Here is a 13,610-nt window from a genome sequence, read left to right as displayed (position 1 = left end):
CAGTGGATTGCCCCAGGGATCTGTTCTGGGACCCTTGATGTTTGTCATTTTCATAAATGACTGGATGAGGAAGTGGAGGGATGGGTTGGTAAGTTTGCCGACGACACGAAAGTTGATGGTGTTGTGGATAGTTTGGAGGGATGTCTGCCTGGGTATTGACAATACCAGAATAAATAATAAGCATCGTCGGTATAGGTGCAGATTAAAGTGACATCTTCTCCCTCTGTCTGTGTGAGTGAGGATTCCCGCTGAGTAACAGAATCTCCATCGTTCAGATCGAGAACACAAGGTTAACAAACAAAAGTCATTGATTAAAAGTTCACTTGACGCGAGGGTGAAAAATCAGTGTAACATAAAAGAAGGTATTAAATTCTAACACATTCACTCCAACTGATCTATGTCCCCTTTCACAATCCCTCAGAGAATCCTCCCTCCTGCCTCATCTCAAATACCTCTATCCCTTTCTACCTCAGCGGGTTCTCTAGTTTGCCCTCAAATGCATCGTTACTCCTCTCCTCAACAGTTCATTGTGTCAGTGTGAGTCACTTCTACAGAACTCTTTCAAAAAAAATTTCTCTGTAATTCCCAGTTGATCTTTTTGTTTCACTTAGATTTATGGGACACAGATATGTAATTCTCCCCAGATGGAATCATCCTCTCCCCGTCCAGCACACTAAATCTCTTTGATTTGCTTTATTATTATTTAAATTGATTTGATCATCATTGTCCAGAAATCAGTCAGATTACCTGATTGTCTTCTCGTCCAGAGAGAGAGTAATCATAATTTTTATAATGCTTTCTGATAGCTCTCATCTTCCAACCCTGGTACCATCTCTTTAAATCGCCTTTGCTGTGCGCTTTTAGAACCTGTTCTCCAAAAGACCAAAGCCACAAAGATTCATTTGTGCTCTAAGGCAGGTCTAATACTTGTTTAACACGAAAGCCCTGCTTTTCAAACTTATTCCTCCATAAATTAAACTCCCTTTTACTCTTTTTCAAGTTTCAAACTTCTTACCGACAATGAATGTCACCCAGAAAACAGCGAGAAGGGAGCTCCGCATCGCTGCTGCTGCTCCTGGATTCCCAGGACTTGTGTCTCCGAAAGTTGCAGAATATCGAACGAGATAAAGCTGAGAGCAGTGGATGTCACATCCTACAGAATCAATGGGAGGAAGAGCTGAGATCACTGGATCGAGAATTAAGAGAATATTAGATAACACCTATGGTGAACCATCGTTGGTTCCCACTAGGTAGTACTGAGCCAGGGTCTGGACAGTACTACGAGTCTGTATATATGTTGCTGTTGGGGTTAGGGATGGGTTGTTCTACTTGTTCCATACTCTCTGTATCGTTTTCCTTTTTTTTTAACGACAAGAGTTTAATTAATAGTAAATAAAATTGATGCGCGATATTACTCACGAGGCTTGAGATGCTCAAGGAAATAAAGGCTTTTATTTACTATTACAATGAAGCTACCATATATAGTACACGATCCCAGACTGAGGGGTCCCAAACAGAGCAGTGACCTTTATACCTCTCCCAGGAGGCGGAGCCCGACTGGGATGTACCTTAATAACTATAATACAGGTGTAACAGCCCAACCCTAACCCCAACAGTAACAAATAGAACAACCCATCCCTAACCCCAACAGCAACATATATACAGACTCGTAGTACTGGCCAGACCCTGGCTCAGTACTACCTAGTGGGAACCAACGATGGTTCACCACAACACCATCTGCTTATTGGCTTATTGCTGACAGAGTCTTCAGGTGGTATCCAATCATCCCGTCGGCTCTACCCTAAATAGAAATGACTGTCTTCTTGAAGCCGGGTCAAACCATTCGCGCAGGAGGAAACTTAATGGAGCTGTAAATACTCGCTGAGGTTTTTGTACGGGGTTTTAGCTTTAATCTAACGCTGTGCCTCACTGCACAGTAATAGACCGCCCCGTCCTGCACTCTGAGGGTGCTTATATTGAGGTAACCGTTCTGTTTAGACGCGTCAGAAGCCGCCAGATATCGTCCTGAAACTTCATCTTCCTTCACTGTTAATGCTTTGGTAATAATCCATGTCGCTGGTTGTGTCGGTTTCTGCTGATACCATTGCATGCTGTACATACCCTTGTCTGTATATTCACAACCCAACTGCACTGAATCCCCTTCTGCTGCGGTTATTGGCAGCGATGACTGTGCTACTGGATCTGCGCACAGTCCGCCTGTGAAGGTAGAGGAATGAAATATCAAGAGTTAATGTTTGTATCTGCGATTGTTTCTGCAGCACCCGCCCCTGCCCCCCCCCCACCCCCACCTCCCCCACCCCCACCTCCCCCACCCCCATTCACCCCTCACATCGATATTTGTGATGGTTAATTATATTACCATTTAATGTGTCTATCTGGCTTGATGTACGTTACCCAGTGCTTACCGTGCAAGAGCGCCGCCAGGAAGATCAGAAACATGTCTGAGTGAATCTATCTCACTGAATGGGAACGGAGTGAGTCAGAGGTTGAGAAGGAGAGAGGGAACCCGGGCTCTGTTCAGCTCATTGCAGTGAGTGTGTTTGTGAGAGTGTCAGTGTGCGTGGGTCAGTGTGAGTTTATGTGTCTGTGTTTGTGGGTGTTGGGGGGGGGGGCTGTGACTATTGTGACCTCACAAGCCTACCATCCATGCAGGCGTCAGTGATAATATCACGTGAGTTTCTGGCGCCCAGGCTAGAATGTGGCGCCCTCTGGTGGCGGGTTCTGCGCGCTGGAATTAGGCTGTTGACTGGATTCCTCACTACAATACAGAACAAGACACACATGCTGCCGAAAAATCTAAATTGCGGCTCTTTAGACACGGTCTTTGTGACTGTTGATATTTATTTGGGAAAATGATGCTAAATCTGTGAAAATCATGGCTGGAGTTCGCTGTTCAAATCCTGGGACGACAAAATCGGGAGAACACCCATAGTTTGGACAAATTGGTTATAAATCAGAATAGTGTCAGGGATTAATTTGGTTACTTTGGCTTATAACAAGGAAGGTACGAAAAGTAACTTTATTGACCTGTTCAGAATGTTGCCCTTTTCAGAGGGTAAAATGTGGTATTATAACTCCATTTTAAAGTCACCTGTTCTTCTGTTTTAACTGCTGCGGACCGCGGCTGAGTGACAGAGTCTCCATGAGCCACATCTGGAAAAGTTTGCCTTTTCCAGAAGAGGTAGATTCATGAAAAATGATTCTACACCCGAGGTGCAGTCTCAGATTTGAAAAAGGGAATAAATAAAAACGCGGAAGAATTTATCGTCGGAAATTGTCGAACACAAACATGAGTCTTGAAGATTCACAGGTGGGAGAAAGCTGCATTTTGTAGTTCCATATCACTGCCACCAGAGGGCAGGACGATACCATGTTGCGTTCAGGCTCGGGGCTATTTGCAGTCTCCAGTCGTGGCCAGTAACATTATTGAGAAAATGTAATTAAAAGAGCAAATGTCGGAACAGAAATATTTTAGCATTGATAGCAAACTTATATTGTTTCACGAGATATATTATGAGTTTTCAAAGTTGCTATTACTGTTGGTATACTGCAAATATTCTCGTTCGTTCAGCTTGGCATTCGGCATTCTTTGTGTAGCCTGGCGGGTAATATGTGTACTTCATAGACAAAAGCGCCCAGTCGAGTTCGCAATATTGGGCGGATATTTTGCTGGAGCTTTAAGTCCACAAATGCTGATGTGGTGGATTATTTCAACAATGTCGGCTTTCATCAGAGATGGCTAAACTGCTTTGGCGAAAGAGAAATGAGCTATATTTTGCTTACGCTTGCTTTTGGGTAGGTTGGTTGGTCGAAGAGCATGATTATTGCTTCGGGTATTTTAGTCGATGAGACATGCGGGAGGTTCCGGGTTCAAATCCTAGACGAGCCCTTTAATTGCCTCCTTTTGACCAAGTCAGGTATTGTGATTTGTTTCGGGTGCAAACGGCGGGATTGCTTTCCGCTGGCCAACTCCGAAAAAGGATCATAGAGGCACAAAGTTTTACAGAACGGAAAGGGGCCCTTCGGCCCATCGTGTCCGGGTTGGCCATCTGACATCTGGACTGGAAACGTTAACTCTGTTTCTCGCTCCGCAGATACTGCCAGAACTACTGAAATAACCCAGCATTTTCTGTTTTTATTTCAGATTTACAGAATCTGCAGTATACTGCATTATATACAAGCACATATATAAAGCCTAACAGAAGGCAGCATACTATATAACTATCTATCTAGATAGACCACTATGGGAGGAAACCGGAGCACCCGGAGGAAACTACAGGGAGAAAGTGCAAACTCCACACATACTGTGACCCGAGGTCAAGAATTGAACCTGGGACCCTGGCGCTGTGAGGCAGCAGTGCTAACCCAAAATGCATCTTCCCAGAAACAGCCAGGGTCTATAAGAAATCCATTTGCCAGCGTTTTACACCTAACCGTTTGATATCTGCACTCCAGATGGGACTCGAGTACACAACCCGTGGTTTATAAAGCCAGTATCTTACCCATTACGGCAATGGGGTTGCATTCGTGCTATTGCTGCAGCTTGTAAAAGCTGCAAATCTTCATCATCACAGATAGTGACTAAGCCAGGAATCGAAACAACGTACTTGGCATGCTGAGGCAGCAGATCTAACCATTGTGGCGTCCTCTCCCACAAAATTCTATGAGATTCTATAAATTGCAGATTTTGTTTATTTCTTTGCGGTGCAGATGAAGGGATTGGTTCTCATGGGGTTTAGTTTGAGAACCTGAGCACAAACTGCGGGGAATCTATCAGCACAACACACTCGATAGACAATCAAGATACGTTCAACAGGGTTGGCTATGCAACTGGGCATTCATTTTATCCCCATTCACCTCTTCAGCTGATCCCATGACTGCGGGTTCGGGGAACTGGCTGGATGTTTCTTTTTGTTCATGTGGGTGTCGCTTGGTTAGATCAGCATGGACTGCCCATCAGTAATTACCCTTGAGAATGTGGTGGTGACCTGTCTTCTTGAAACGTTGCAGTGTATTTGTGTAGGTACACCCACAGTGCTGTTAGGGAGAGAATTCCAGGAATTTATCCCAATGACAGTGAAGGAACGGTGATATATTTCCAAATCAGAATGCTGAGTGACTTGAGGTGCGGGGGGGCGGGGGGGTGGGGGGGGGGGTGGTATGCAGTGGATCGGGGGAGTGGGGGCAAACCTGCCAGTGGTAGTGGTCTTGGGTTTTGAGGGTGCTGTCTAATGTGCGTTTGGTGAATTCCTGCATCCTCCAGACAAGTGGAAAGTATTCTATCTCACTCCTGGTTTGTGCCTTGTCGATCGCGGTCTGTTTTTTGGGAGTCAGGAGGTGAGTTATTCGCCGCAGGTTTCCCAGCCTCTGACCTGCTCTTGTAGCCACCTCGAACTGATAAAATGTCTCCTGAGTCACAATAAGCGCATCTTCTTTCCTGTTCATTTTGTTGTGAATTTTCAGCACTTCTCTTTTTCCCTGAATGTATTTTTAGGCATAAGTAAGAGCCAATGTCTTTGATTGTAAGATATTCTACTCGGGTAATGTTCGGCAGTGGATTCACAGGGGGAGTAGTAAGGGGTTGAGTCGTGTTACTGTCGCTGGAAATTAAACGCAGAGAAGCAGGCTGAATTCCAACACAGCAGATTGACTGAATTCAAGGGCCATTAGGGATGGCAGTAAATAAAATATTAATTAAGCAACCATTCCTCACTTAAACGTATTGGTTTCTGCCCGGCTTTGAACCGTCTGGCCAATATGTAGCAAATGTTGCAAATTCCCCGTATGTGGGCCAGTGGCGCAATGGATAACGCGTCTGACTACGGATCAGAAGATTCCAGGTTCGACTCCTGGCTGGCTCGCTGTAAATTTTAAAAATAGTTCGTAAACTCCATTTCAGTTTCGATGAAAAAATGTATTTTCAGTAACTTTAAACCAATTCAGACAAATGTTTACTCAATCCAGTCACCTTCTATGAAGAAATTTATCTTAGGTCATTAATTTTTAAAAGAAAGTTGGCCATTTTAAGTAAGATTCCACTGATAAACTTTCATTGAGTATGTTTAAATTATTTTCTTTAAATTACGAATTTTCGTGAAATTATTTGGAAAAAGTATTTTAAGCTATCTTTTAAAAAGTTGGGAATTTCTAGATAAATAACGTGGAAATCTTACATTTTTCAAAATGGTGAAAATAGTTTCTAATAAGTTGATGAAAATTTGTAAAACTCTGCGAAGGAATTTAATTTAAATATCTTTCGTAGAAAGAAGTTCACAAAATACTCAAGTTCCATCGAAATGTTTTTTCAAAAGTTGAGAAATTCTAGTTAAATTCCATTGAGGAATTTCTTTGAAGTAAGTTTAGTTTAGAAAAGTTAAAATTAGCGAGGTTTATGACCCTGCGATTATTCTCCATTTGAGCGAAGAAGATTGAGGAGTGATTTAATCGAGGTGGACTAAATTAGGATAAGTTTTGAGGGGGAAGAGGCAAATTTAAAGATTTTTGGCAAGGCGGGCGCAGAGAAGATTTGGAAGGAACATTTTTCCGCAGCGAGCACTAAGAACCAGAAACTCATTGCCTACGAGTGTTAGATGCAGTTAATTTAGATAAATATAAATTCTGAGGCCGGAGGTGGATTTCCTGAGAAAAGAGATGTTTCCAGGAACATTCTGAGGCAAGTATAAAGTTTATTTATTAGTCACAAGTAGGCTTACATTCACACTGAAATTAAGTTACTGTGAAAATCGCCGAGTCACCACACTCCAACGCCTGTTCAGAATCTCCTCGATGATATTGAATCTGGAAGATCAATCTATGGAACCATACCCCTTCCCCCTCCACCGCCCCCACCCGCTGCTGTGATGTTTGATAAGAACCCTGCTGATGTTAAATGCGAGGCATCCCAAAATCAAAAAAAGGTATTTTGGGACATTGGTTCTTAGTTGTGTATGTTTTCAATTTGATATAATATGAAAAGAGATATGCAAAATATTGAAACTATCGAATTGGAACTTCCGACATTGTTACAACAACATTAACTGTTTCCCCTCACGGCCATCACCTCCCACGCTGTGTAAGGGGCCAATATTGTAGTGAATTCTCGTCTCTCTAAAAAACAACTTGACTGATTCGCTGAAGCTGCTCTGACGTAATGAATTGGAGATCAAAGGGTCTGTGAGCTGATTGGATGAATTGGCCATGATGTGGAGTTGCCTGCGTTGGACTGGGGTAGGCACAATGAGTCGTCTCACAACACCAGGTTAAAATTGGTAGCACGAGCTTTCGGAGCGCTGCGCCTTCATCAGGTGACGGATGAATTGGAGAACAGGAGGCCGTGGAGCTGATGAGACGTCACCAGTTGATTCTTTCAGGAATGAACCAATCGCTGGAGAGACCGGATATATATGAATATCTTCACAGAAACAATTACAGGTTCACCCATTCTGTTTAATTCCGCAATAAACTTGCTGCTAACATGTAGGGTCTCGTTTGTATTAAGTTCTCACTGTTTCAGCTCTCTTACTTGGTCAGTCAACAATTTAGACAATCTTCCTCTTGCAAGCAACTTTGACATTAATTTAATTTCGCTTTGTTGCAAATTACAATGTGATCCGTTCCCTAATGCTATTATTTACAATCAAATGATAATGACATCTTAACGCTTGATGTTTCTAAATTTCTGCAGGTGTCATTGCTGCAGACTCGATCTCACAGGAGCCGGTGATAGCGATGTTTTCTGTGTTAAACTGTGACATATGTGTTAAATAATGCATTGATATTAAATATTGAAACAAATACTGAGTACAATTGTACAATGAGCTTTGATAAAGTGCCATCTGGATCTGAAACGTCAGCTCCTTTCTCTCCTCACAGATGCTGCCAGACCACGTGAGATTTTCCAGCATTTTCTCTTTTGTTTTCTGATTCCAGCATCCTCAGTAATTTGCTTTTATTAATGAGCACAATCGGTTGAGAATTTTCAATGGACGATGAGAATGGATGCATTAATGAATGAGCAGAAATCATTGGTCCCGTAGATATTTGCCAAACGAACGCTTTTAAATTTTGAAGTTCAAGATAATGCGAGCAATCAGATTGAAAGTAACGGTTTTCTTCCTGAAACAAGTGACATGGGCTCTCAGTCAAGCCATTGGAACCTGCAGAAACACAGCGCAGTTAACATTGCAGATAGATAGATTTGCTGGAGTTTGCTGCCAGCTGTTTCTATAGTGGTTATCACGTTCGCCTCACACGCCAAAGGTCCCCGGGGGGAAACGTTCATTAAGTTTTCTCATGTCGGGTGAAGAAATCTGCATGATTTCAGTTCGTTGCTCAACATTATCCGAACTTTGATGTGACAGCCAAATTATTTTTGCTCTAACCTGAGCCTCAAATGCTTTCTGTAAAATAAGAAATGCTGATATTTCTTGACGCACTGACAGGAAAGAAACCTTTCGACTTTGACAACGTGTACATATTCGCATGTCGTTCAGTCTACAACCGAATTTAATGGGCCTATCAGTGCAGAATGACATAATCACCATCTGGAACATGACAAATAGTAGTGTGTGCTCAAAAAGACAGACACAAGTGATACTGTAAGTAAACCAGAGGAAATGGCGCACATTTCCCAGAAGAGTTTTTATATCGTTCTTCATAGCAAAAAATTGGAAAAGCCACTGAGACAGATGAGGAAATCGAGATTCAGTGCGGATCTACTGGACTTTCCCATAGATGGCCGGAATTCATGCGTCTGAATGTTTCGCGCCCATGACAAAAAAAAGCTCAAGTGTAACTAAGAGATAATTCTTCAATCCCTTCCATTTAAATGTAATTGACTTTGTTTAAAAGCTGACTATGGTCATTCTCAAAATTGCGATCTGTATTACCCGGTGACTCGATTCATTTGGTGGTCAGTTATGTTTGCAATTGAGTGATATTCAATTTCAGAGATATTCAATTCATCATGAAGACGTGTGTTTAAATAATGCGTTGATACTAAATATTGAAACAAATACTGAGTACAATTGTACAATGAGCGTTGATGAAGTGTCATCTGGACACGAAACGTCAGCTCCTTTCTCTCCTCACAGATGCTTGTGAGGTTTTCCAGCATTTCCTGTTTTGGTTTCAGATTCCAGCATCCTCAGTAATTTGCTTTTATTACTGAGTACAATTGGTTGAGATTATTCGAAGATAGATGAAAATTAATGAATGAGCCGAAATCTTTGCTCCCTTAGAAAAATGATGGACGAACGCTTTTAAACTTTGACGTTAAAGTTAAGTTGAGCAATCAGGTTGAAAGTAACGGTTGTCTTCCGATTTAAGTGACATTGGCTCTCAGTCGAACCATTGTAATCTGCAGCAACACAGCGCAGTTGAACATTGCAGACAGGCCGATTTGTTTTAAGCTGTTGCCAGCTGTTTCTGTATTGTAGTGGTTATCACGTTCGCCTCACATGCGAAAGGGCCGCGGTTCGAAACATTCCTTAAACTTTTTCATGTCGAGTGGGCAAAATCCGTATGATTGCAGTTCGTTGCTCAAAATTACCCGAATCTCGATGTTAGAACCATATTATCTTTGCTCTGACCTCGGCAAATATTAACCGTAAAATAATTAATGCTGATAGTTTTTTGACAGACTCATTGTACAACAGAATTTAATGGGATTATAGGTGCAGACTAACATCGTGAATCACCATCTGAAACTTTTCTAATAGAAGACTGACACAAGTGATATTGTAAGTGATCTATGGGAAATGGCGCATATTTGCCAGAAGATTCTTTTTTTAAAATCGTTCTTCACAACAAAGAAATAGGGGGGCAAAACACTCAGGCAGATGAGGGAATCGAGACTCATTGCGGATCTACTGGACTTTCCTATAAAAGTGCATCACCCACCCTCCGCCTCAACAGTGGAACTAAATGAGCCAAAACCTGAAATGTGAACTTGAATGTATATCTGTGCGACCGATGAGCGGAAATGGCAACTTAGATGACAGAATGACAGGTTTTCTGACAGATGTCACTTTCCATCAGCCCTCCAATCAAAATCACTAAAATCGATGACCTGATTATCACTTTGTTCTTTGTGGAGTTTGAAGCGCACCTATTAACTGCCAAGACTCCTATATTAAGACAGTGATGAAAATTCGAAGACTTCTTTGGGTGTAAAGTTCTTTGTGAAGTCCTGATGTCATGAACGGCGGTATATAAATGGAAGTCTTCCTTTATTGCCTTTGAGAGACAGCGTGCGAATCAGAATCAGAAGATGCGATGGAAACGTTTACACTGAGTGCATTTTAACCGTTACATCAAACTCAATATCAGGAGTTTCTTACTCAGTATCTTTCGGAATCTGTACATCTTCATGTCACTCTATAGCTCTTCACCTCGACAACCCTATCTCTGAACTTATTGTGTCCCTCACCATGTCTCTGCACCGGGAAGGAAGATAGTGGAAGAAATATGCAGACAAATTATGCAACAATAGTAATGGAGATTTATATTGTCTCGTATTAATTCTATGCAAGAAGTCGGTAAAGGAGGTAACCGAATAGCTTCTACGATTGGTTTCAGATGCTTATATAATCCGAAATGTTGGAAGAAACACCAACAAGGGAAGATTTGCTATTGTATCTTGTAGTCGGGAAGAAAGCAGATCAGATCCGAGAAATAACTGGAGGGGAACGTTCAGCAATACAGATCATACTTCCTCATTAAGAGGTTCGAGATGAGTAAGTGTTTGACGGAAATCAGCTAACCACTTGATTCAGTGACAGGTATCCTGAATGGTACACAGTGAACCAGAATGTTTGAGTGATTCAGGTAGATGACTGAAAATTCAATAAATAAACTCTCATGTCTGTTTGAGCTACATTGCTGGAAGTAAGCTTACCAGCGCTGCTCCAATTACGTTTGCATAAGGAATATGGAGTTTAGGGAATGCAGTTGATGAAAAGATCAATAATTGTCTTCGAATCCATACAGTGCAAAAGGAGGCCATCAGGCTCTTCGAGTCTGCAGTGACTCTCCGACAGAGTATATTTTCCTGGTCCTCTCCCCTGCTCCATCACCGTAACCCCACAGATTTCTCGTGGCGATTTATTCTAACCCACAAATATTTGACAAGTTGGCATGCTAAACGCATCTAACCTGCACATCATTGAACTGTCGGAGGAAAGGGGCACCCCACACAGACACTGGGAGCATCTGCAAACTCCACGTAGCCTGGAACTGAACCCGGATCCCTGGAATTATGAGGCAGCAGTGCTAACCACTGTGACACCACTGTACCAATTAATGACAGCCAAGCACACACGATGGGGTGAATGGCCCATCGCACGATCTGAAAATGTTATGGATTTACAGGATTCCCTTGGTGGTTTACACACTTCGCTGTGCGGATGTGAGCAGTGAGGATAAGGTGGTGCTGCTCCATTGGATGACTGTCGATAAAACGCGAAATGCAGCCATGATCTGCTCCGCTACTTTTGCCTTCACTGACTTTGCCCGGGTGCAGACAGCAGCGGAATGAATCGCTTCAGCAATTGCTGATGGCGAGTTGTGGGGCTGATCAACAAGGAAGGATCACTGCTTAAATCTGGTGAACATTATCCATTTCCAAACAATCCAAGAGCAGAGGACACACGTGACTTTAAATGTATGTCGCTAACTTTAGCTATCTGCTTCTTATTTACACCGCCAATCTCATGGTCTCTACTAATGACGGATTCATTAAATGAGACAAATACAAAGGGCACATTGATTGTCAGGTAGCAATGTGAAAACACCGCAACGACGGTAAGTCACGCCACCTGCTGGTGGTTTCGGGTAGCTTTGTTTGTCGAGTTTGTCAAACTCTGTTGTCACCCTTTGAATTATTTGAATTAATTTCCAGTCATTTGATAGCGATAAGGAGGTTTACAAAAAATGAGAGGTTGGTATAACAGAGAGACGGAAGCAATGAGACAGAGTTATGAGGAAAGTCGCATGAGACACAGAAGGAACCAGAAAATGCGATTCTTTACAGCTCTCATTTATTGGCGGGGAATATCCATCAGTTCCGGCAGAGTAGCCAATCCTGTCTCTGGGAAATGCCCCTCAGTTTCTCAAAAAATAAAACCAGATTATAACAGGGGCTACCCTTTACACTGGATTGGAATCACCGGCAGAATTAGAGCATTTTGTTACTTTGTATCGAGATGTATACACGGAAACCATGTGTTCTCCATGCTCCTTACTGATTATAATGATCTTGCTGCCCGGCGGGTCCATTATTAAATGGTAACCATGTCATCCAGTGGTTATTTTTAAACCCTGACTTTTGAGCTAATCTGTATTTACGTGACATGAATGAGTGGCAAAACTTCAGTGTTCCAGGCTCATTTCGAATTGACAATTCGGGAAGGACAGTGTGGACTGGACTGCCGTTACTTGATAATCTACACTACCCCAGCTCTCCTCTGGTACATGCAGTCTTCCGGGGAAGCTCCGAGATATTTGCTGAAGAAATATAGCTTAGGGGGTGAAGAAAGGTCCCCAAACCGAAGTTCTCTGCAGATTTGCTGAAGGGAAACAAAACAGTTCCTTTATATCTTCTGTCGGATACTGCTGTGTATTTCCGTGCGATGGAGCACACATAGATACATAGAGCGGATCCAGGAGACGAAACTCCCCAGAATGGGTGTTCCAGTTGGTGGCCAGAGGATGACGCTGTCACACCGATAAATAGGGACAAGAATTAAACTCAGTGGGAGTCACAGGAATCTTCCGAAAAGAACAAAATATAACCCCCCACAAGAAGAGGTGAGGGACACTTGCGGAATTGTATTAGTTGGTTTTAACTCGCGTACATAATTAAACTCGCCGTTATAAATCTATTTGATCTATTTCGTTGACTTAGTGTTTTGAAGCTGTTTCCATGCCTCTCTGTAACATTAAACAACTCTTCCTCATCTCCCCTTTTAGATTTCTGGAGCCTTTGGCCCGAGACCAGTTCTCTGGTTTTTTTTGATCAGACTGTGCTGTTGCGTCCGAAACAGTTTATGAAAAATGAACAGATTTCAGAACTCATTGACTTTGATCATTCAATTGAATTTCACAATGTTTCCCAAACAGTATTCAAATATTCATCTGATTTACAGAATCAAGGAGCAGCGACAAACAGATGAACAAGCCAGATATGATAAGAAGTTTAATGCTACCCTGGTATCAGGTGGAGACAGTCAGGGAGATGTGGAAATTGGCTGCTCGGATTTGTTTGAGAAATCAAAGTCACAACTTTATGAAATGTGTTCAGGGTGTGCAAGCTGCCTGGAATGTAGCAATAGTGATCAAATAAACGCTATGAACAGCTCACCCTCAAAGGCCCCCAGAAACTGAAAAGGGAGATGGAGCGAGTGGTGTTCAATATGGTAAGCAGGCATGGAAAAATAAGGAAAGGACAAATAGGGACTTCGGGATCAGAGGACGTCACACAGACATGGAGAACTGTCCGTCTGCTGTGTGTGTGGCGCTTCACGGCCAGGTTTGACGGATGTTTGGGATTTTATCACCCAGGTCTGATTTTAGAGGAATACAGAGTTGAT

At 42.5% G+C, this 13,610-nt stretch overlaps 1 protein-coding gene and 1 non-coding gene across 2 annotated transcripts in view; both read left to right on the top strand.

Moving 5' to 3' along the window:
• LOC144484079 (uncharacterized) overlaps nt 1-13,610 on the top strand; it is a 192,129-nt gene that overhangs the window by 109,587 nt on the left and 68,932 nt on the right. The gene's annotated exons all lie outside the window — the stretch shown is intronic.
• Nucleotides 5,810-5,882, top strand: trnar-acg (transfer RNA arginine (anticodon ACG)). Its single transcript has one exon. It is a non-coding gene; the product is annotated as a tRNA-Arg (tRNA).

The sequence above is a fragment of the Mustelus asterias genome, unplaced genomic scaffold, assembly GCF_964213995.1.
Source record: "Mustelus asterias unplaced genomic scaffold, sMusAst1.hap1.1 HAP1_SCAFFOLD_92, whole genome shotgun sequence".
In the NCBI taxonomy this organism is placed as follows: domain Eukaryota; kingdom Metazoa; phylum Chordata; class Chondrichthyes; order Carcharhiniformes; family Triakidae; genus Mustelus; species Mustelus asterias.
This window is presented reverse-complemented; position numbering and strand designations above follow the sequence as displayed.